Raw genomic sequence first — 21,910 nt, 5'->3', positions numbered from 1 at the left:
TCCCATTTTGATGGTATTGATGAGTTTGTCTTCTTCCCAGGGGTGTTCAACTTAATCAGAGGCTAGAATATGGCTGAACAACAGAATCAGACAGGTAATGCCATCAACAAAGCATTTCCATTATGTAACTAATTTATTCAGAGCTAAAATCCTACAGATATAAAAAGTACCTAGAGATTTTTAAAATTTGCAGTAGCTCTACAGAGGATAAGTAAAAAAACAGATTATTTTCCTAATAAGCATTTACCTATTAGAGAAAAATGATGAGCTCCAACATATGTGTTCTCTGCACAGTAGGGAATAACTTATTCGAATTAGCAACCCTGAAACCCTACATGCACAGATCCCAAGCATAATATGCTTCTCGTGTATTAATGTCCACTTCACTATCAAAGCAGTAAGAAACGTCACACGTTCTCGTCATCATCGAAGTAACAAGGATAATAATAGCTAACACACTGGATGGTTATGGAGGCCCCGGCACTGTTCTGGGTGTTTCACATGTGTTGTCCCATTTCATCTTCACAGCAACTACAGACCAGACATTATCACTGTCCCATTTTGCAAATAGGGAAACTGAGGCTCCGTCAGGTTACACCACAGGTTTAAGGTCACAGAGCTCCCACGTGATCTGAAGCCAGGCTGTACAGCTCCAGAACTGAAGCTCTTGAAGCACTTCACTGAAATTGCAACATTAGTTTTGGTTTTCATTTATTTGTAATGTTGTAAGTTTGCCTTGAATAAACAGACATTAGAAAACATTTACATAAAATTAGGATTTCATAATAGGTAATATAGGTGGTATTTAATGTGTGCCCTGAAGTTCCATCAGTTCTTTACGTGGATTAATTTATTTCAGATTCACAACAACCCAACAAGGTAGACACTCCCAGTTTGGTGCATATCTAAGGGACACAAAGCACAGAGTGTCTGGTAAACTGCCAAAGATCAAACAACTATCAAGAAATAACTACTAAGTAGCAAATGTAAGTCTCAGATATAAGGAATGCAGCTCCTGAGCTATGGTTTCAAGCCTACACCAACCCTCTACTTTCTCTTGACAGCTGATGGCATGTTCGAGACTTAAAGTAAGAGAGCAAGGAATGCCAGGTTTGGCGAGAACCCTGGCAGGAGGAGGGCGGTCCCCTATTCCTGTCTCTCTTCCAAAACCTAACATGTATAAAGTACTAAGCTTATATAATACACAATTCCACATCCATTCCTCTTCATGATGCTTACTAATTTAAGGAAGTAACAAATGCTTTATGTGATTCTCAGACTTCAAAAAAGTCAAGGACGAATGCAGTTTTAGCCTTTTTTCCAAGTGTGTCATATCTTCAGAGGCACTAACAGTACCCTTATTATCATCACAGTGACAGTCATTCTGTTTTTGAGGGATTATCATTGCTGGCAGTCATTTGTATATTTTACTCCCATCATTGGCAAATAAATATAATTTTGTGCAGGGCCAAGATAATAATTGGGAGCTTAGATGAAGCTTTAGAAATCCAGGGATCAAAAGAGCATGATAGAGGACTCTTACAAAAAAAAAACAAAAAACAAACCCAGGGATCATCCCTTGTGATGGGGAAGAACCAACCCGGGGCAGAGAGACTTGCTTGAATATTCAGCAGCTGAAATGGTCTTCCTTGAATTTGCTCTTGGGGACACAAAGCCGTCTGGGTCATCTCAGACAGCCCAGATCAGGAACCTAGGGTCCCAAATGTAAGATTTAAACCAACGAAGAACACTGAAACCAACCTATCTCTTTAATTTGCAAGCAAGCCTACCTCTCTGGACTAATTTTGGTTAGCTTCGACTGTTCTGGCTTTAACCAAGTATAAATTAGCACAAGAAACCATGACAACTTCAGAAAGACAATACAGTCATGGTGAAGGCATCTACCCTTTGTTAGAATTTAGCCACAAAAGCTGTAAGAAATTGCAGCCATTTGGTGACACTTCACAAGAAGAAATGTAGGGGTCCACATGGCATAGTGTGAAGTGATGCATTACAGTCTATTTACACTCAGTTGTTTTTATAATCAAAAGCTTCCACAGAAGGAAGATGTCAATTCTTTACCTCTTTCTAGGCAACTATCTTGGCTGCAAAATTCTTGAGCAGTGGTATTACACACTGTATCCACGTAACCCTGGTTTTCTCTTTAGCTGAAAACAAGATTTATCTGTCTTCAATGTTAACACTGAATGAATGCAAAAGTTAATCAAAAAGTGTAAATACATTTGAATCTGTTGGGTGAGCAAAAACAAAGTGACCCCCACAGACTTTTACATAAGACACATCATAACACATGATTTTTTATGACCTTGGGAATACAAAGTGATACACTGGGAAGATCATGACTCACTTATGCAGTCATACAAATATATATGTTTGAATTTTTCTGACTGCTAAACTTATCTAGTGCAGTTACAATTCTTATTTCTTGCTGATGTTAATGACAGTGCAATTAAAAACAGAAACATAAGTGCATGATCACATACTACTTTTAGAAAAATCAATCAACAGAAGTTAGACGAATAAATTAACATCTTATACTTCGACTCTGACTGGGTATACCGCCTTCTCTTTAATTCCTTCAACTTGGCTTTATCTGGAAAGATATTACTCGAAGCGGTACTCAGGTCAAAACAGGCGAAGTTGCAGTGAGCTCCCCAACTTCTCCTAGAAACCAAACAATGCACCAACTACAACCAATCCTTAACTAATACTAAGCCAGCCAAATATAAACTGGTGACCTAAAAGTGAAAAGCTCTAATTATGCATTACAATTTCCTGAGTCATTTGTCCTCACAACTTTATGCTTTAAATAAACCTAAATACTGGCTAAAAAAAAAAAAATCTACAAGCAACTCAATAGGACTTAGTGTTTCCAAACCAGGAGCAGGAAGAGCTTTCAATGTCTGAGATATCGTTTGTTTTCAGTAGTTTGGAAAACAAACATCCTATGCAGTTGTTCCCGGGGGACAGAGAGTATGTGTAGGGAAAGCCTGAAAGAGGGTCTGTGTTTTCGTGGGTCAGGGTGGAGAGGGGGAAAGAGAAAGAAGCGGGGAGGAAGGGGGGGAGGGGGAGATTGTGTTGAGCAGTAATTTGGTGTTCATGTAAACTGCTTATTTTGGGCTGGAGTTAGAATTGATCTCAGCCAGTTCCGGGCAAGTGATCCACGAAAGTGCTGCGATTTATCACTAAATCAACAGGAAACGCTTACCTGGTGGCATGCCACATTTCTATGAATTCAGTGACACAGAACGGTATATTCCACATGGTTACATAAAATAATAGAAGACTTGAATCTCTAAATTTGATAAATTTGATGTCTTTTTGTCTATTTGATATCTATTTGACAAATTCTCATTACACAGCCTTGAATCAGGTGTATTATTATTCCCATTGGACAGATGAGAACGCTTGGAGATGTTGGGAAAAAGTGTCCAGCAAGCTCTGTCCCACGAAAGCCCAAATATCTTGGGTAGAAACTAGGTACTAATGGGATTCCACCCACCAATACACACACATGTGATGTTTACTATTTCATTTTCTCTTTAGAAGGACTACTATACATATGAAATATAAAGAGTTACAACTCAACACTTTTAAGAATTTATAGAAATAATTCTTAAAACATTTGGAGATGACTACTCCTTTAGTTGTCACGTAAGTGACTACACAGGTGAAAATTACTTCAAACCAACTAGCATACATGTTTTAAGATGCCTAAGATGCTTTTATTTTATCCAACACTTGAATATAGTAGAACCTTAGTTTGTTCTAAAAGGGAGAAATTTTCTTTGTGCACATTCGACATCACTAGCTGGCCGAAGAGGTCACCTCAGCTGAGGGGAAAAAGTCATTCTTTTATTTTTACAGGGTTCTCTTAGTCCCTAATAGAAAATTTTCCCCATTTGTTTTTGTTTGTCGTTAATACAAATGTTGTATTTTTTAATTAAATGTGACCAGTATTATGCCCTTACTTCCCAAGCCCACTTTTGTTCTTTTAGCATGTCACTTGCAGCTCTACATTCCTGTTTAAAATACTTCTTCCCCTAACTCTCCACCTTTTTTTTTTCCTTCCAGAAGTGACTAATCTTCCTGTTATTCTACTGTGTCAGTTTTTCCCCTGGTATTCTTTTCATGTTGCATAACAATTACTTTTTACTGACTTCTTTTAGAATTTTATGACTGTATCCTTGATGCTAGCTTTCTGTTTCAACAAATTAAAATAGTCAATATCTATGTGTTAGCAAATTTTTTGTGCTATGGAGATCAAGGTTTTTTTCCTCAAGTCGAAAATACAACCATTCTTTCAAATGATATAACAAAAATATCCATTCGTTGATCTCCAAAGGTAAATTCAGTCTAATCCTCAGAGTTACCAGATAGCACAATTAAAGGGCTGTTTTTCATCTCTTTTAAAAACCTTAATAAGGTGCTAGCAAAGCAAACATAATACCAGCTCTAAACATCTGTCCCCAGCACTTTTATCCATAACATCATAAAACATGTTAGCAGCGACTTATAAGCAGAATGTAAAGTTTCTTCATCTTCCCGATTTTCAATGGCAAGAAAATAACTTTTAAGTATATGCCAAAAATTTGCATTCTGCCTTCATCTCAAATAATCAGAACAGCTATATAATGCCATTTTAGCATTAGTAAAAGAGCTTCTATTCTAGAAAAGACACCTAAGAAGAGTTTTAGAATTATAATGACTACTTAAATATTATCTAAAAGTTACAACACAGTATCACACACCTCCCAAAACAATATAAAGCATAATATTTACATAGTATATCTTTCGATGAATTCAATATTATATCATGGTCACTATCTCAGAGTATAGTCACGGAACTTCCCTAGAGAAAGGAGTGTCTTACTAGTCTCATTCACAGAGGCTATGATGATCCAAAAGCTTTAGAAATTGTATATTCTCTAAAATATAAAAACACCTTTAGAACTCCTCAGAAAACACTTTAATTAGAGGAGATAAAGACAGCCATGAAATGTCAGCCTCTCTTCCCTACAACAGAAGTCAAATTAGGTCCAAACACCTGCTAATGTTAAAATAGCACAGGATCCTGTCACTTACTTGTTATTTTGGGGGAATCCCCATTATTCCATCTTCTTATTTTCCCAAATAGTAAAAATGTCCTTGTCTGTACATGCAATGACATATGGAAACATTTCACTTTGGGTCAGCAGAAAAAACTTAACTTTCCAATTCCCTTTTTCTCCTGTTTTAGACACTAGAGCCAGAGACACTAAAAGCAGCTAAAAATACTGTAGTTAAAACATGTAGTATGGAACACGAAGTACTATAATAAGCAAAACAGATTCAAAACATGTTTGCTTTTTAATCACATCACATTATGAGTAGAAAGCAAATCCAAACTACATAGTTCATGAAAAAGCAGAGCACAGAGCTACATCCTCAGCAGCTAGCACAGTGCTTGCCAAGGAAAACCATGCTCAACAAATAGCCTCTGAGTGCATAAATTCCATTATATAGAGATATGTTTATAGTAAAAAATAAAAAGGGGATTACCTGGCACCATGGAAAATAATGTTATCAAAAATGCATTAATCGAAAAAAAGTTTGAGAAGTAATTCAAAGAATTTCCCCAAGAAAACCTTTGTAAAAATTTGTTAGCATAAACATATCTATAATTATATCTGTATCTTATACTAGAAGATAATGTCTGGTTCTGAAAATTGATAGAATCATGCATTTTCTCCACCTTCCTGATATAAACCATATTATGGAGTTGCCAATTGTTACCAAGGAAAAGTTCTCTATAGAAAAATTACAGGTAATAAATACAGCAGAAATGATATAATGAAAGTCCCTTTAAAAACCACAGAATGACAAAATAATCAACAATGGGGTAAAATGACTGGTTCCAATTCTGATGAAGAACTTCATCAGGGTTGGCCCTGGCTCACCTGAACTCATAGATAGATCTCTGTATCATTAACATAATTGCATTGACCAATGTCACCCCAATAAATTGAATATTTTCGTGAAAAACAATGTAAACATGTAAAAACAAGTAAATCAAATTTTATTCATTAAAAAAAGAGTGGGAACTAATGAAATTATGCCCTCCTGATATAATGAAATCAGAAGGTCACAGCACCATCTAGCAAGTATTCTCACCAAATAATGATGTTAAATAAACTCAGTGCTAGCTTTACGTTCCAGTCTACAGAAAATATGAGTGATAGAGGAGCGAGCTAAATGACACAGCAGGGAAGCAAGCAGCTAAGCTCCGGATCTCAGATCTGTTCTAGGACAATGATGTGAATTTTTCTACAAACTGAAGGCATGGATGGGGAGATATTATCATGGGTTAAAAGAGCCTTAAAAGACATAACATACAAATAAAATGATGTATAAACCTTGTTTAGATGCTCATTTGAGCAATCCACCTATAAAAAAATATAGGTGTGTGAACTGTGAAAAACTAAACAGGGTGGGTATTAAGTTATATAATAAAATTATTGCCAACTTGGATAGACTTGAAAGTAAAGTTATATTTTAAACAAGTTCTTATGTGTTAAAGATAAATACTAAAGAATTTATAGGTAAAATGATAAGATGTCTGAGTTTTGTTTTAAAATACATATTGGTAAGAAATGAAGCAAGATGGGCAAAATGTTGACCGATGCGCATGGACATGGACAGATGCATACAAAATGCAGACAGAGCCATACACAGAGGTCGTTACAATGTTTTCTCTAATTGTAAAAACTACCAAAAAATAGGAAGAAAAAGAAAATACTAGAAACTTGCCCTTGTATTTCTGACCCAGGATCACAAAACCTGATTGACAAGGTGGGCTTTGCAGCTTTGATCTGATTGGCTGACCCAACTACATTCAGTCACATCTGTGAATGAATGTAAATGTCTATTATCTGTAATCGGGAAATAACAGTACTACCTAACTCAAAACATCATATATATGTAAAAATAAATTATAAACACTTAAAAATCTAAAACTATAGGTTTCATTAGTAACCTGCTTTGTGTATGTACATTTGCATGTCACATGTGGATGTATTATGTCTTCAGCTACATAACAGACCTCTGTGAGCCAAGTGCACGTCTAGTTCCTTCAACCAACCACCAGTCAACACGTATTTCTTGCGGGTGTAAGGGCTGTCAAGTATTTCCCTAAATGCTGAGAACATAAAGGTAGCACATCCCAGGCTGTGCTCTAAAATCCAGAGAGGGAGGGAGATGCAAAATTGTGATTCACAAGCCGAAACGGTTACAGAGCCAGGAATTTGGCATATGACAGAAGCAAAGAGGCAGCAAAAAAGCATGGCCAGCCCCGAGGTAAGAAGTTTCCTATGGGCCATAATGTCTAAACTAAAGATAAATATTTAAAAACTTTGCAACACTCATAAAGGGAGGAAAAATTCTCTAAGCAAAAAGACAGAAAGAGCAAAGGACGTTAGGCTGGAACAGCAACTGAGGACTATGGCTCATAGTGTTACAAGCAGCGGGTGTCAATCAATGACCCATTGGATTCAGCAAAATGCTAAGCACTTAGTAAGAGATCCATAAATATCTATTAATTTAGATCCAAAGAGATAAGACATGACACCATTTGAGTACTCATTGTGCACCAATCATTTTGGTAGCACACTGAGATAAATGCATTGCTTACTCAACCTCATATCAATCTTGAGGTAGGAACTATTACTATCTCTACCTTACAGAAAAGGAAGATGGGGCACAGAAGGGCAAAGTAATTTGGCCAATCAGTTGGCAAAAGGTATACTGAGTGATGTTCTATGTGTTTCAAACAATGTGGAAAAATTCTACATGGCTATTCCACATGGTCAAATGATTTTTAAAATGATAGAGAAGTGACACTGCTAAGTGTTTAAGAGGCTCTCTGGGGAGAGAAGATCCCTAAGTGTTAGCATTTGCCACTTTCCCTGGTGTAAATACTCCCACTATGGCCATTTTCAAGCTCCCAACATGACATCACCGAAGGTTGAACTGGGAAGAGATCTTATATGAGCCAGTTCCAGTGCCTGCAACCTTCAACAAGTTACAAGGTAGAGAGGAAAATTAACAAGCTAATTGTATGACCAGGAGGATAACGAGTAAATCAAAGAAAAGGTGCAACTGCTATCTGCTTTTTATAGGACTCTATGCAACTAACAGTTCATTTATATCAGAAATTAATGAAGTGCTAAGGAGTACAATGTAATGTATGAAAGGCAATGAGGATAAACAAGTAATTCACAGGGATTCCTCAAGGAAACATACATTTTCTATGAATGACAGAGTTGACATTTTAAAAGTATTTTTTCAATGTTATTAATGAACTGTGATTAGTAAATGATTTCCTGCTGAACCATTCCTCCCTCCGGGAGCACATAAGAGGATTTATTTCCATCTAGAGGAGTTGAAGGAAAACTATTTGGGGTCAGCAACAGACATTACAAACAGAAAGGGGAAGGGGAGACTTTTGTATACCCTGTTCTATACAAACTACCTATCATGTCAAAGGTGTTGATAGATATTGATCAGGAAGAGAGCAAAAGAGCCAAGTGTAAAACCAGATACATATATATTATTTGTACATTAAGAATATACAGATATATGACAATTCAAATTACTAATATTAGTATATTTAAATTACTGCTTTAAAAACATTCCTTTAGGTGGTTGATTTAATAATAGTGTTGAATGAATCATCATAATTAGATGAATTTTATATGTGTATAAAGGGGAGTTAGAATTATGAATATTAATATATTGATCCTGCCCTGCCTGGTGCGGCTCATGGGATTGAGCACCCACCTGTGAACCAAAGGGTTCCATTCCCAGTCAGGGCACACGCCTGGGTTGCGGGCCAGGTCCCCTGGAGGGGGCGTGTGAGAGGCAACCCCACACTGATGTTTCTCTCCCTCCCTTGCCCTCTGTCTAAAAGAAATAAAATCTTTTAAAAATATATTTATCCTATCTCCTCATAAAGTTCCTACATCACTTAACAATAGTGTCTAATGAATAAATGTATCTAGATAAATTTTAAATCGAATATACAATTTATTTTACACATAGAATGCAAATATAATATTAGAGAAGCAACTGATGACTGGCAAGGCAAAAAAAAAAAACATAAATTCTACATACATTTATTTAGATGTCTAGTAACCTGAAACCAGTATGTCCCCACTTTTGGAATGCAGCAAGTCTATTGCCGGCCTGTGATTGAATCTGCCTCTACCTATCAGTTAAGAGAAACCTGGAGTAAATGGACTCTGCTGAGCAGATGTGGTTTATCAGCCCCGCTACTTAATGCATATGCAAAAGATTTTCTTCAGCATTGTTAGAGTTCAGCCATGCATGTTGCTTTCTGATCTCCTTGTCTCAATAGTAGATCCCAGACATCTTTTATTGGGTCAATTTAACCATTGATTTTTACTCACACTGTTTATAAATGGCGGGAAAATATCACTTTTTCAGTCTACTGCCTTAGGGGAGAAAAATTCACAGAATACGTAAATAGGATTTTTTTTTAATCAATCAACAACACTTGCTTAGTACATAACTCAAACAATTAATTTTATTACCTAACTAATTTGACATGTTTTTCATGTCAAATTAGCCCAGTTATCAGGCTGAGATGAAACTACAGGTGTGTATTAATTATTTTTGTGATATGTCAATTAGCTGAGAAGTAGAAACTCAAGTCAAATAATTTTAGTGTTCTATATACAATGCTAGTTTTCATTCTTTTGAATGAAAGCAAGGCCTTTCAAAGAGGTTACTGTCAATTTTTAATGAAATGTGAGGTTTAATTTAACTGTAATAACTATAATTAGTTTAATAGATTTTTAAAAAATCTTATATGTGGGGGCAACGAAGGCTATGGATCAGAAGCTACTATTTCAGCTGGTATTCAACATTTCATCCCATTTTAAATTCAATTCTAGTAAATTAATAAATATCTATTGGAAGCTTACCACATGTCAGGCCCATGGGTAGGCATCAGAGATACACAGATGACTAAGGCACTGTCTCTGCTTATGAAAAGCTTCCAGACCAAGCACATAAAGGTAAAAACATAACAACAATGGTCTATATTAGGAAAAAGCAGAGTTCCACTGTTTCTATCCTGTAGCAGTAAAACAACCTAGTAAGTAATGTACGTGTTTTCGTATTTCTATAGTCAGGTAATATTACTTGCCTTATTAGAATCATAGCTAAAACAGCAATGAATATGTTTCAGATTAGGCCTTCTAAAATAGTCTGACGGGATAACTGATAGGCCCAGATTAAAGCAACAACAAAATCAGGAAGCAAGACTCGAAATACAAAAATGCGGAGTTACAATAAAACTCCTTAAAATGTTCACGATGAAGAAGAGCAACTCAGGCTTAATCTGTTGTCTCTTGAGCATTTTATTTTCCCACTTGCAAGTTTAGAAAATTAGACTAGCATCATAATTACCAACAAACAAAACAAACATAGTAAGAAGGTCTAATCTCTTCTGAGCACTGTATGAAGAAGAGGCTCACTGTTCAAGACAGGAAGCACTGCTTCACGTCAAGGGGAGATACTCCGTAGAGTCTGTATCTTTTTAAAATCATCATCAAGGCCTTACTTGCTCTGAAAACACACTCTGTTTGGAAAACTGCATGCCAAGTCCAAACGAATGGATCAGCAGAACTTACTCTCTAAGCAAGTGACATTTAGCAATTGTGAAACTCCTTGAAGAGGACCAGTAAGTCTCGATGAGTAACGTGCCCTAATGTTCAAGTGGTGATTATAACATTTGTTACTAGCTACATAATTACTCCACTCTAACACTTAATGAGCCTGAAGTACTAAATTTTTAATGCCTCCTGATGATCCTCTTCAACGTGGATTAATGTAAATTTCTTAATTTGCTAGGACTACTGGCATCGACACATAATCTGGACCACTTTGGAGTCTCTAGAACTTTTCTCTTCTTTTTAAAATAGCTTATATTATACAGCTCCTAAAATAACTGCTGGAGGGGAAAAATTAGCAAGTTAACAAGTGGCAGGGGCCCAGGCATTCCTACTTTTCCCAAGTTTGGACTCCCTTTTCTGTTTCGGGTCGAAGATCTGCAACACTGTAAAGATTTTGCACTGGAAGTTTCTGCACTGGGAAGAAAAAACAAATTTTTGTTTCTAAAATTAGTCGGCTGAGAAATTTCAATGTAACACAGATGCATGGATACCCCTATAATATCATGTCTTTGTTGCTGTTACTAGGTCTATAACAAAAACACAATAATTATAGATGCAGTCTGGACTGTCCTGGCAGCATCACTTTTCCCTATGCAACCTCCAAAAGGTAAATATTCTACAAAAGCATGATACTTTTCCAACCAAGCACTCTTACTAATGGAAGTAAGTGCTTTTGTCAAAATAACTGTGCGCTTTGCCAGGACATTGGTGAATTCCTCATCCCCCTCTGAGACGTGGGCTATATATACAGCTATCACACCAGGAAGCCCGACCAGGTCCCTATGTGCTGCTTGCACAAGATAACACAAAGAAGGTGGCATGAGTCCAAATAAAGGCTTGTTCCAGAAACTTACATCAACAGAAACATAAACAGTCCATTACAATGCCAGGTCAATTTAACTAGATGAGTCCCACCATAAATGAAGGGTGTTGGAGTGCTTAGAGAAATAGTTTATGAATAATTATATGTGGCTATCCAACAAATGTCCCATTACATTAAAAAAATTCTCTAAAGTTTAAGTTAAAAGCACATAAAATCTGCTCACAATTATTGGTCATGGTCAGGAAGGAACATGGCTTTCAATTCATTCACTAAACACTTAATGAATGCCAAGTACATTCAAAACACCGTGCATCCAGAGGTGATAAAGTAAACTTCCCTTTCTGAAGGAGTTTATAAAGTAATGGGAAAAAAGAAACAGGCATAAACAAACTGTAAAATCAGGGACAATGTGATTTATTCTGTGATATATAAAATGGTAGGGAAATGTAAAGAAAAAAAAGCTATTCATTTCAGGAAGTATGTCTTATTTGATAACCATTGTATAATGAGAGCCTCTGATGAATTTAGTTCTGTCTGTCCATCACATGAATAGAGCTAAATTCATCTCTCACCAGCAGCCGAAGGCTGGCTACAGATGCAAAGGTTTAGTGCAAAAAAAAAAAAAAAAGTATTCTGTAAGAATAAATGGCTAAATAGAATTTAAAATACAGAATATCATATATTTTATTGTAATTTTAAATTGTGCCCTATACATCCTTTATATTAGTACATTTTACAATAAACTGAGGTGTACACATGTATATTTTTTGGGGGGAAGAACATGCTTTAAACAGCAGAACACTGTAAACCTTTGATGTGGCCAGTAATCAACCCATCAGAGTAGTCAAGAAAGGTATTTACATCCCTAGCAGAAGACAGCAGTGACTAGACCTTAATAGTAATGTATCAATAATGCCACTTTCATGAAGTGAGGACAACACATCCCAGTTTTTGCTGTGACCAAGTGACTAGTCATAATTAAAGGTTCCTGGTGATCTCAGGGTCTTTATAACTATGACTAAGCCCTTAACCTCACCAGTGGCTCCTTAGTGAAACCTCACGAGTGTTTCTTAATGTGAAAAATGAATGGATATTATGGCATTATTTCTAAAGACTCTTTCTAACTGCATTCCTGAGAACCTATGAGTCACTGGAGTTTGCAAGGTAACAAAGGAAAAAATTATCTCTAAACGTCAAGCTAAACCATTGAACACTACACAGTCATTTAAAACACAAAGTAAACAGTCTTAAATTGAGGCAAGAAGAAAAAGTCAGGTTTTTCATGAAAAGAAACCTAGCATCTGAAGGTTTTATGCTTAACATTTTTTAATAAGTTGTAACAATAGTGGAGTCTTGGCCACTCAGTGATCTGCCTTTATAAAAGGTGCTCTGGTAAAAACTTAGCCTAAGTGGAATCACAGCTGAATTCTAATATTCTTTTAAGTCACTTCAAAAATGCTAGGGATACCTCCAGTGGTACAAATAAACATGAAGTTAGTTGGTGAGACCCCAAACTTCAAAATTAAGCTGATATTGAAAAATCATAATCATTAGGGTACTTAATGAGCCAGCATATTACAAGTTGAAAGTTGGCTACAATCTATGAATGACTATAGACTGTCTATGTAGACTGTTGTTTTTTTTTTTTTTAATGTGGACTGATTTTACTTCTGTCCTTGCAATTGACATAATAGCTAATATGGCTTAGAAAGGAGATTTGCAGCCTGTCCTTACAAAGATCTATGCAGCAATAATAACGCCAGTGGTTGGAATCCATCAAGCTCACATTGAGTATTATGTCACCAAGTGAAGAGTTGTCACTGGACAAACCACCTAGAATAGAATATGTACACCCACAAACAAGTGATTTCCCATCGATCAAGTCTTACTTTCATTCGAACATGGTTTATAACCACACAGTGGAAAATATGCAGGAATTGTATAAACCTAAAGCATTGTATCTTTAACGTTATGATACATAGTTTTGTTTGTGCAAATGAGAAAAAAAAAGCAGTTCAAAAAGTAAGATTACCCAATTTCCACCATGGTGATTGAATTGACGCATGTAATGGTGTGACATAGATTCTGTTGAGTTTGAAGTCAACAGTCATTAAATATTTGGAAGTGTATCCTTTTAAGGAGTTTTATCATAAGATAAACACATTTGAGTGATCAAATCACCTTCAGAATGCATGTAACTGGAGATTTCATTTTTCTCCCAATGGTGACCTGTTTTCCTCTGTAACAGTTACTAAGAAAAATATTTTCAGCCAGTCATCAGAATGACTTCCTTAGAAGCCCTTTCCTTTGTACTATTAAACAGTCTGGAAAATCGCTCACTTGACTCATTCATGCTGTCAAAATATACTACAGACCAAGGCTGACCATTGATTTTCCCTGTTTCCTAGAACAACACGGGCAATTTATGCATGAGGTTCTAAAGTGACAGAATTTGGGGTTTTAGGACCACTTTCATGTGTTGATAGCTTATGAAACTACACTCACACAGGCTAGTCTATCCATTTCCCATGCCTGAGAGCTACCAATGATGCAAGAAAACTTTTGTACATTTAAATTCAATACACTTAAAAAAAAAACAAATGTACAAAGTAAGGTCTTTCTTTATAATAGACTTATTTTTTAAAAGCTTTCATTTATTTATTTTTAGAGAGAGGGGAAAGGAGAGAGAAAGAGGAGAGAAACAACAATGTGCAAGAGAAACGTCAACTGGTAGCCTCTCACACACCCCCAACTGGAGACCTGGCCTACCACCCAGGCACGTGCCCTGACCAGGAATTGAACAGGTGACCTTTGGGTCCTCAGGCTGGCATTCAATCCACTGAGTCACACTAGCCAGGGCACAGACTCATCTTGTCTAACTTCTCTGCCACAAATAAGGATCAATTAGACATTTAATGAAAAGATATTAGAGTTATTTGGAGAGTATTCTATGTGGAGTTATTTGGAGATAATAAAATAAAATAAATTGCGGGACAATATATAAAATTCTTTATGAAAAATAAAATACTTATGAGGTTAAACAGGTCATCACTGGAACTCCCCACTTATTGATACATATTATAAGAATCTTTTAAAAATAACATTCATTCTTCTACCAACTGGCTATTGCATTACAGTTAAGAGGAGATAATGGAAGATATATAGCCAATGGAAACAAGCTAATTATAATCAAGGCACATCAAGTAGCTTTTTTTTTTCTACAGAACAGAAGTCATAGGGAATGTTATTTAGAGTGAAATAATTATTTTTGAATCAGAAACTTAATGGGGGCGTTAATGAAACAGCGACTCCACCTTCTAACTGTGAATAAGAAACATTAAGTGGGTGAGAAGGTTATTTTGTTTTTAAAATCATGTTTTAAAATCTATCCATAGTGCTAATCAGAAAGCAAAGCCAGCTGTATATGAGAGTCTGGAGCATGCTAAGATTTCCAGATGGCTTTATCCATAGGAGAAAAATACATCTTCTTTATAGATTGAGAAGTCATGGCAAAAATACTATGTTCCCTTGAATATCTCAGCAGCATTAAAAAGTGGTTGCTATCCAGAAGCACATAGCTTTTACAAAATATATCTGGGCATGACTCTTGGTTTAGAGATTCCAACTGAGTAGATTTAGGTGGTGGGACAAGTGGTAGGGGGAATACACTTCTTCGTGCCTTTTGGCTTTGCATAGAAAGCCTGGAAAAGTACCTGAGATGCCGCTTGGCACACACTGGGCATGACACATAAGCTGTGGACTCACCTGGCATGAAGCTGAGCCCACTGTTACTACAGCTGATCCCTCGGCAAGGGAAAGGTTTGGGTCAAGTAGGTATTTGCAGCAAAGTGGTCCAACTGGCACCATCTCTCCCACACGCTCTATGTCAATGCTGAGCTTTCATGTTTCCACATTTCTACTGCTAAATTTCTGAAATGGAAGGCTTTCAAGGCCAGGGTTTTAATAGGATTTTCAAAAAGAAAAGCCAGTCATAATTGTTTATGTTCCCTCTTTCTTCAAAAATCACATGCTAGCCAAGCACACCAGAGGTGGCAAAAAGCCTAGAAGGTATTAACATAAGGAGAGAGTGATCCTCCTTCAATCATCCTGAAGCAAACACATTTTGAAAAAGTAAGCAAACTTGCAGGCCATAATGTGACTGGGAAGCATTAAGAAGGGGCTCGTGCAAGTTACTTTCATTATCAGTATTGCATTTTCCCCCGATCACAGTTCCATAAGAGTGTATATGTGCCTGTGTGCGCATGAGAGAGGAGGAGTGAGTCAAGCACGGCTCTTGGCCTGTTGATATTATCTGCAGAAACTTGTCTGCTGGAAAATGTTTCTTCAACTTTGGTTTGGCTCCCACCTTGGAGCTGATGGGAAATAAAAACTTTTCCATGGCAGAGAGCCAACTGAGCTGCTAAAACAAAAGGTAACATTCATTGGAGGATCATGGGACCATGATCTCATTCTGAAGGTTAATGTTTTTACTTCAAGAAGGAATTGTCTGAAGTTTGGGAAATTCAAACAATTAATGTCAGAGAATGTAAGTAAATATCAGTCTTACTTTAAATGTTATAATTTACAAGGAAAAACTATTTTCACTATGGAATATAAAACAAATCAGTAGTAGATTAAAAAGAACTCGTTTGATTCCTAGCTGAATCATTTAGCTCAATTTTCTACCTCAGTAATACTCCCAATATGTGAGTACCCACTGACACATATTCTCCCTGCTGCTACTTCTCCCGTTGTCCAATAATAAGTAGTTTCTATATGAAACCATTTTTGAAGAGAAGTAAATTATTCTCAATCAAAAATGAGCACCTAAAAGTGCTACCTACCCTGATTCTTAAAAGAAAAATACGGAAGGGGGCAAAGGGAAGAGGGAACACCAGGCTTTGTACATCTGGTAACTAATTTATCAATTGACTACTTAATACCAGTAAGACCTGACTGCATAATTTTTGGCATCTTCCAAAATGCTGAAAACAAATTTTATGTTCTCTGCTCTCCAAGGTTCTCCTGTACTTTCTCCTAATTATTTCTCAACATGTTAAAGGCCTAAACAGCCAACTCAAACAGACTACAAGCATTTCCTTTGAATGCATATTTGATGCTACCTCAACATCGAGGAACACAATGAACTCACTGCCACATACTAAATCAATACACAGAGCAGAATGGGCCATAATCAATAGTCCTAACCAGAAGGCAGTGGTATGGCTCATTATATCAAACGGTAAAGGCACAACTCATATTCATGCTTATAATAGAAACTACCAGGAAAATCAGGAATCAAGATTTTTTACCCCACTTGTGGAAAAAAGCATTATTCTCTCGTATTTCTAAGCAAAGTCAAAAGTCTCCAACTTGTGGATTAGGCCAGCATCTTTACATTTCTTAGGGCAATGGGTCACTTTACTGGACTACAACTGCACCCCTATGCTGAGTAATAGTGACAGAGGGAAAAAATGAGGATGTGGTAAAGAGAGTATCGTAAACTTGGACACTTCTTTACAGCTTTGAGGAACTGGTAGGTATTTCAGCATGTAAGTTAATACAGGTATAAAAAACAAAGTAGGGACAGTCTCATTTTGAAAAAAAAATGAGATTTAACCTTTCACTCTGTGCAGACACTTTACTCTTATTTAAATGTCGATTTTATTTTCGCAAGACATCTTAGGTGAGCCTTTTAGGAAGACATTTATATAAATAATATATTTACATATTACATTATTGTGTAATCATATAGCATGTGAAACATCAAACATGAATTATTTGAGACCCACAGAGAGCATTAGTTTTAGGTGAAACTAAAGTTAGAGCAGATGGTTACTACCCATTTTTCATTCATGGGTAACCGCGTTTTTGAAACAGGTCTTCAGGCACAAACAATGATAGGTACATGGAATTATTTTATTAGTACTGCCCCAGTGAGCTTCAAGTGAAGTGGTACACATGTGAAGAGGTTGGGGAGTATTTTCCCTTGGTAACAGGTAATTAGATAAGCTAGTATGTGATAATGCACATTTATACACATTCCAGATTAAAGTCACTTTTAATTATTTTTAATAAAGTAACACATAGGTGCCTGTAGTACAATATTAAAATTCACCTGACATTTACTCTGACAAAAGGGAAAGTTCTTCTGATGAAGGGATGATAACTCAGACTGAATTCCAGCATTCCAACAAGACACCAACAACTGCCATTTAGGGGCATTTACACTGAGCACGACACCGCATGAAGCGACCTGTGTTATACAGCTGATCTCACAGAACCCACACAAGCCTTCACAGCAGTAGGATGCGTCTTGTTTTGTACAGGAGGAGACCGAGAGACTTGGGGAGCGGCACAGAGGTACCTGGGAGTGATGGATGGAATCAAACCTATATCCACTCAATTCTCGGGGTGGGCTCTTAACCAGGTCTTCCTTGATGTCACAAGAAGTTGCTTCCTCATACATTTTTGCATATGTATGGATCTTTTTCAATTATTCTAAAGATCCTACTTTGATTGAAAATTGCAAGGCAGCATTGGGACAAGTGAAAACCATCAATGGTACAGTCTCATTATTCTTGGTGCCAGTATTTATTTGCTAATAATATTCATTGTAAATTTCTTCCCAATGAAAAAAGCACAGAGGCCCATCTAGACACTGAGAAAACACACACACACACAGAAGTAAAGCTAAAACTAAAGCAAAATAATGACAAAATGTCCAAAGAAATGAAATCAAAGGACAGGAAATACTGCTTACTCTCCCCTGTGGTATTGGTTTTGGACACAATATAAACTTGACTTATAAACCAAGTTTGAATTTATATGTCAAAGACAATCAATTTTGTTAAAAGCATTTCTATCTGGCTATTTGATTAAATTGATACGTTCAAGAAAACAGCTAAAAGGCATTGAGTTTCTAATCAGTTAAGGAAAGGAATTTGTAACACTGCCTACTGATGTTAAAGGTTTTCTTTTTCTTTGGTCCAAGCTATTATTCATTCAAATGAATTGCTCTGTGAGAATAATTACATATTTCTCGCAGAACATTTTAAGTCATACAATGAACACTAATATTTGAGATGCATCTCTTAACATTCCAGGATTACAATTTAAACTAATATTTACTAAATCCCCAGTAAGTCCAGAAATTTTACAATCTTGAAATCACATTTTTCTGAAAGCAAACATGCTCTTTTTGCCACATCAGGAACCAATGCAATCAGTGTTTCTTATATTTATATACTTTGTTTTTATTTCAATTACCTATAATGCAGAAGTTTTAAAAAGAATTATGTGAGCTATTTTAAAATACATCATTAAAATTAAGAAAAATTATTCCTTAATTTTCCATGAATATTTTTTCTTTTACTTGATCTAGATATTTCAGCATTAACATATTAAGTACTAAACAAATATACAAAATTTAAATTAACTTCTAATATTTTATTCCTAATTATTAATATAATATTAAAATTTGTCATAAGTATGTGTGACATTGGATAGAAAGACATAGTATGAATTGTTTTTAAAGAGGTAGGTGAATGGTTTCCTATAGATTTAATCTCATATACTGTAATGGACAAAGGTTTTTAAGCACATTTTTGTTTGTTTCCAGTATCATTGTAAACACCCAGTAAAATTCATGAAGGAAAAGAACAAAATCTCAGCCTCTCACAAAATCATGTCCCATGGCTCTACGCATTGGAAGAACATCAATTGCATTACTTCCTTGAATTAGAAAAGATATTCTCTAAAAATAAAATAAGGATATTTATGAAGGGAAAACCTCCTTATCACTTCCCAGCTTTGTCCTGGAGTCCTGAAAAACTGTCTCTCCTTCCATCTCTCTGTCTCTATCTCTTTTTCCCAGAGCAGTCTAGTACTCTGATTGGCTATACTGCTTCCAGTCTGGCATGATTTTTAAAAATTTTCTTGACCTAAATTTAAGACTCTCTAGATGACCAGACTTCTAGTTTAAAATGTAGTATAAATGTCCCATATCAGCAATTATTCAGGAATGGTTTACCGAAATAAAATAAGTGTAAGTGAGCATTTTTTAAACTTACAGTGATCTTAAATGCAGGACATCACAGTGATTCCACAAAGACTTGCTTAAGCATGTTCACTACTCTACTACATCGTCTCACCACAACAAAGCCTGTATGTCTCTGTGCATAAAGTCACTAACATCGCCACTTTAAACAAGTTCAACTGAGAGTCAAGGTTGAAAGCAGAGGCTCTGAAGACATGCTCCCTGTGTTGAATCCTAGTTCAAGTACTTAGAGGCTGTGCAACCTTGTATAGATTATTTAATCATTTTGGGTCTCATCATTCTATATATTCAGCAGATGTCCATCAAATCGAGGGAGTAAGATTAACCACTTCTACATGTGTTACCCAAAAACCCATCTGACCGTATGACTTCACTTATATGTGGAATCTAAAAACCAACATAAACAAACAAAATAAACAATCTCATAGACACAGAGAACAAACGAGTGGTTGCTAGGTAGGAGGGAGACTGGGGGACGGTAAAATAGGTGAGGGGACGAAGAAGTACAAATTGGCAGTCACAGAACAGTCATGGAGACGGACAATACAGCGTAGGGGACGTACTCAACGTGTACTGACTGTGCCTGGGACAGGTGGGGGCAAGACTTATTGAGGGCGTCACTTCATAAGTTACATACATGTCCAACCCCTGCTGTCCACCTGAAACTAATATAATATGAATGTCACTGTAGTAGAAAAATCTTAAAAATTTTAATTGACATTTTTAAATTTACAGTTTTAATCTGACTTCAGGTTCCTCCAGCTAAAGTATGGAATATGATAATGGCTCTGGTATAAATCTCTTACCACATCAAAATTAGTGGTAAACCCACTGCACTTCATGCGCACACAGCCTCTCTTCCGGCAGCACACATAACTACAGCTGAAGTCCACCTGCTCTCCCTAGACTGACTGCCCAATGGATTCCCAAGTTTTCCAGAACAAATCTCTCAGACATATATGATAACATGTGGTGCCTACTTGTGTTTTTTTTTTTTTACATGGGCAAATTTGTGCCATCCTAGGACATTTTAAAAGTAAAGACTAGAAGAATTAAAGCAACATTTTATATTCTATGATCATTATAATCTTCATTGTACTCCTCAGAAGCTTGAAGGCTTACATATGGTGCAGTCTATCAACACCCTAAACGGCTCTGGGTTAACCCCCTCACAGCAAGACTGCACGCCACAGTATCCAGTACATAGCAGGTGACACATGCTGAAAAAGGGAGGGAAATGGATTACCTTCCTTTAAATGAGATGCAAAGTGGCAAATATTTTGGTCTGCAATTTCTTTAAATTCTTAAACCTTCAGTGTAAAAATGGGGTTTTGGTGAAAATCTCTTCTTTACTATTACTCATCCCTACAGACCAAAGTACCTAATAGGAATTCTAAAAAAAAAAAAAAATCAAATAACTTTGCACTTCTCACTATGCACATTTACTCCATTATATGTATGTCACATGTTAGGCTACTTTATGTTAATCATAGTTTAAAGGCTTTGGGAGAGCTACTTAAACTGATTCCACCATGCAAAAACCTGCTATGGAAATGACTCTTCTTCAGTGTGGATAATGACTCTTTAGTTCATCTGAGTTTAAGTTTTTTGGGTTCCTTTTAAAATGTATTGGGTTTTCTTATGTGGACATTTGTTTTCAATTTATTACTCCACTATGATTCATGGAAGGCAATGTCTGGGAGTAAAAGTTCATAATAGTGGGAAAAAATTCAATAAATAAAATCATGATGATAATCTTTTCTCATGGCTAGATTTAGATTTCATTAGTTTCCACTTGGCCATGAACAGATAAGAGATAATGTGAAGAAAGATAGGTCATTCAGAACACAGATCTTTCTTAACAGGATTCTTTATATAAATAATGAATTCTTTAGGTATTTCTTCCTTTATGGTTCATTTCTAGGTTGCCTCCCTTAAAGGGGAACTGGTCTATGAAGAGCAATATCATCTAACAGAGAGGAATCCTATTTGGGGATGATAAATTTGGCTTTGTTTTTTCTCTAAAACCTTTTATTTTTTTTAATTTGGCCCATTTGGTAAACTAACACTGCTTAATTATAAAAGCTTCCTGGGACTAGGAGACGTTGCTAGACTTATTTTCAGTCTAAGAACGATTTTAGAATATTAGATGAACAAAGATATCTGAAAGCAAATTAGCGTCTGAATGCAGTAACATGGAAAGAATGAATTACAGATGTAATTTCTCCATCACAAGCACATCCTAAACACTGATTATGTCCATGCTTGTGC

The 21,910-nt window shown here is 36.2% G+C and overlaps 1 protein-coding gene across 11 annotated transcripts in view; it reads right to left on the bottom strand.

Moving 5' to 3' along the window:
• MBNL1 (muscleblind like splicing regulator 1) overlaps positions 1-21,910 on the bottom strand; it is a 190,213-nt gene that overhangs the window by 105,123 nt on the left and 63,180 nt on the right. The window lies entirely within an intron of this gene.

This window comes from Phyllostomus hastatus, unplaced genomic scaffold, assembly GCF_019186645.2.
Source record: "Phyllostomus hastatus isolate PE091 unplaced genomic scaffold, TTU_PhHast_1.1 phas_contig_86, whole genome shotgun sequence".
In the NCBI taxonomy this organism is placed as follows: Eukaryota; Metazoa; Chordata; class Mammalia; order Chiroptera; family Phyllostomidae; genus Phyllostomus; species Phyllostomus hastatus.
Note: the sequence above shows the minus strand (reverse complement) of the source record. Positions and strands in the feature narration are given on the sequence as shown.